The sequence below is a fragment of the Anopheles stephensi genome, unplaced genomic scaffold (assembly GCF_013141755.1).
Source record: "Anopheles stephensi strain Indian unplaced genomic scaffold, UCI_ANSTEP_V1.0 ucontig165, whole genome shotgun sequence".
NCBI classification, from domain to species: Eukaryota; Metazoa; Arthropoda; class Insecta; order Diptera; family Culicidae; genus Anopheles; species Anopheles stephensi.
This window is the reverse complement of record NW_023405086.1, coordinates 1,367-5,000: the sequence shown is the minus strand read 5'-3', so window position 1 is coordinate 5,000 and position 3,634 is coordinate 1,367.

The window sequence follows — 3,634 nt, the reverse complement described above, 5'->3', positions numbered from 1 at the left end:
CCCAGCTGGCTTGCCTGGCTTGGCAATCAGCACCAACCGCGCCTTCTTCCATGGCCTCGGGAACTCGCCGCGCTGCAGAAGATCGCCATAGACTCGCGCGAACACCTCCGGGTGCTGGCGCACTGCTTCCTTTAGCGCTGCATTTGGGATGCCGTCAAGTCCCGGAGCTTTTGACGACGCCATCCTCGTTGCGGCCATAATCACCTCCTCGCTGGTGATCGGTGATACATCCGCTTCGTCGTCCATCTCAATCGCTGGCCACTCGAACGGCGGATGTGTCGGGAATAGGGTGTCTACAATCGGCTGTAGAACTGCGCGATCAGTCTCAGGTGGTGTGCGACTGCGCAGTTTGGCCATCACCACCTTGTACCCCATCCCGAACACATCATCCTCCACGCTATCGATCAGCTCCTGCATGCATCGTTCCTTGCTGTGGAGGATTTCCTGCGCAAGCAGCCCGCGTTGCCGAAGAAGATCGGAAGATGCGACGGCTCGATCTTCAGGAGTGGTAGCCCGATGGCGTTGTCCCTCAGCGACTGCGCAGCACTCCCGCAACCGCTCGATCTCAGGCGTCCACCAGTACATCTTCGGCGAGACACGAAAGGTTGGCCCGGTGACTCGCTGCATGACCCCGTCACAAGCAGCAGTTAAGCCGACGAGCAGTTCGTCCGGAGTTGATGCGAGGCTGAAGCGGCTGTTTGAGAGCGCTATCTCAAAGCACTCGCGATCGAACTGTGCCGTCTTCCACCTCACTCCGGCGTGCCTTGCTAGGCCGCTGGTGTTGTGCAGCCCTCCTCGTCGCTGTAGCTGGTGTTGATGCTGCTGATGTCGTCCACTCTGGCTTGTTCGCCTACTTGGAATGGCTACGCTGAATGCGATGTACCTGTGGTCACTGCCAGAGTATTTGTTGACGATACTCCATTCACCCGGAACTGCGACGCTTGGCGAGGCAAAGCTCACGTCGATCACGCTTTCACGTGCGACTCCGTTGCCGGTGAACGTTGGCTCGCTTCCAAGGTTCAGCGTCAGCAGCCCGAGATGGTTGACCGTTCCCATCAGATTCTCGCCTCGCGATGTTGTGCGAGCGCTGCCCCATTCCTCGTTCCACGCATTAAAGTCGCCTGCTAGCACCGTTGCAGGATACCCGGCGAGCGCCATTTCTACTGCTTCCAAATAGTCGTCGAACTCCGCATTGCTGATGCTGGGCGGTGCGTAACAGCTGGCAAAGGCAACGCCCCCGATTGTTGCAACCACCAATCCCGAGGCTGCGCTTCCTCCAAGATGTTGAATGGGGTATTCGCCGGTTGCAACAATAGCCACGTTCTGCTGCTCGTCGATCGCCCATTTGATGTTGTCACGCGGAGGCCTGTACAGTTCGCTGGCGATGACAACATGCGCGCCAACCTCCTTCGCCGTCTGCAGCATAAGATCTTGAGCTGCACGGCTCCGCCCGAGATTGATCTGCAGGACTTTTAACGTCGGCAGGTCGGGTGACCTATCGAGTGCGGGCCCTTGCAAATCGCGCAACACGGCTCCTCCTGGCAATCCATCGCCAGATGGCTCGTCTTCCCGCATCGGATGCAGGCGTCCGATCGATCGATCGCGCTCTTGCACTTCGCCTGCACGTGGCCGAGTTCCAGGCAACGGAAGCATCGTTGCAGCCAATCCTGTCGTTGCTGCACGCGGCTGACAGGACTCGAGGTGTACATCACCTTGATGTGCTGTCCTGCCAGCTTCTCCGCCGCCTTCTCGGAGACTCGAACCCAGGCCATCTTCGTCGAGTCGTTCATCGTGATCAGGCGAACCTCCTTCTCGCTGATGGGTTCCCCCGAAAGGGCTGTCAGCGCTTCCGCCACCTCCTTCACCGCCCCTAAAGGGTCGATATGATCTACTCGAACCTCGACTTTGTTGGTGATAAGTCTGCAACCGAGTGATGGGTTGTTTTATCGCAGAATGCCTTCACTGCGTTAAACACCTCCAACGAGTTTGCGGATTCCGGCAAGCTCATAACCAATCGCGAGCGTGATGTTCGCCGTCCATTCCGAGCACCTCAGACAGATGGGCCAGTTCTGTCGCCGAGCGAATCATCCGGTAGGCCTCCAAGTAGGCTTGACCCTCGCCTGGCGTGACTTCGATGGCGTCGGGACGATGTTTTGGCTGCCGATTAGTCACGTTTGTTGGAGCCTGCGCCTGCTGCTGGTTTTTGGACGCCGGCTGTGCTGCTGCTGTTTTCTGCTGCTGTGGTGGCTGCTTACGAGCCGGGCGCCGGACAACTTGCGCCCACGAGCCACCGTTATCGCCGATCGCATCCTCTGCAGCAGTAAGGGTGGGGAAGTCGCTGGATGGCTGCTGGCTTCGCTCACACCGTCTGCCGTTTCTGCTGCTGCTGTTGTTGCTGCTGCTGCTGCTGCTGCTGCTGCTGCTGCTGCTGCTGCTGCTGCTGCTTCTGCTGCTGCTTCTGCTGCTGCTGCTGCTGCTGCTGCTGCTGCGCTGCTTCTGCTGCTGCTGCTGTTGCTGTTTCGCCTGCTGCTGTTGCTGCTTCGCCTGCTGCTGCTGCTGCGACCCGGTGGCCGCCTGGCTGCGCTGTGCAAATGGTTGTAGTGGCGCGTCTGGAGAGGCATCTTGTTTTGGCTGCAAGCTTCCGGTAAGCTCAGCCATCTCGCGAATTTCCCTCCGCAGTGCTTGCACTTCCTTCCAGTGCCGGCTGTCAGCTTCCTCCTTCGCCGTTGAAGGTCTTGATCATGTCAAGAAGCCCCTTGCGCTCATCCAGATTTGCCTGCAGCAACAACCGAGTGCTTATAAGCTCATCGGACATTATCGCGAGCGTGTTCTCCAGCGATGCCAACGACGCCATAACAGGCGCCGCCTCAGGAGCCTCAGGAGCTGGCTTGTTGCTGGAAGTCGCCTTCGTCGCCTTCGTCGTACTGCTCGATGCTGTGCTGCTGCGAGTAAGCAACACTTTCGGCTCAGCGGTGAGTTTTTTCGCGCCCTCCATCATGGTAGTGTCCACGGACACCGTCCGAGGACGCAGTAATCTGCTCATACCTCACTCCGACGCCCTCTGGTGGTGAGGGTTTCTGCCGCAATAATGGAGACCCAAAACACGCTTTTCCGAGCGTAACTCCCCCAAATGGCTTCCAATTGTCTCGAACCCAACGGCGATTTGGTGTGTGATGATGTTGTGCACAATCTTCCAGAAGAACTCGACGCTCGTTTCCCCCCCTTCTTCCAGAAAAAACAGGAAAAACCGTTTGCAGACGTGGTTTTTTCCCGCTCGGGGGGTGGTAGGTGGAAGTAGGGGGCGGGATGGTGTTCCCGCAACCTCGTCTCAGGCTGCGTCAGTCGATAGAGGGTCGCGTTGGGGGTGCGGTCGAAAATTGGGAAACCCAGAAAACGCTTTTCCGGGCGTAACTCCCCCAAATGACGTCCCAATCGTCTCGGACCCAACAGGCGATTTGGTGTGTAATGATGTTGTGCACAACCTTGCCGAAGAACTCGACGCTCGTGTCCCCCCTCCTTCTGCCAGAAAAAACAGAAAAAACCGTTTAAGACGCGGTTTCCGCTCTGGGGGGGGGTGGGTGGAGGTAGGGGGGCGGGATGGTGTTCCCCGCAATCCTCGTCTCAGGCTGCGTCG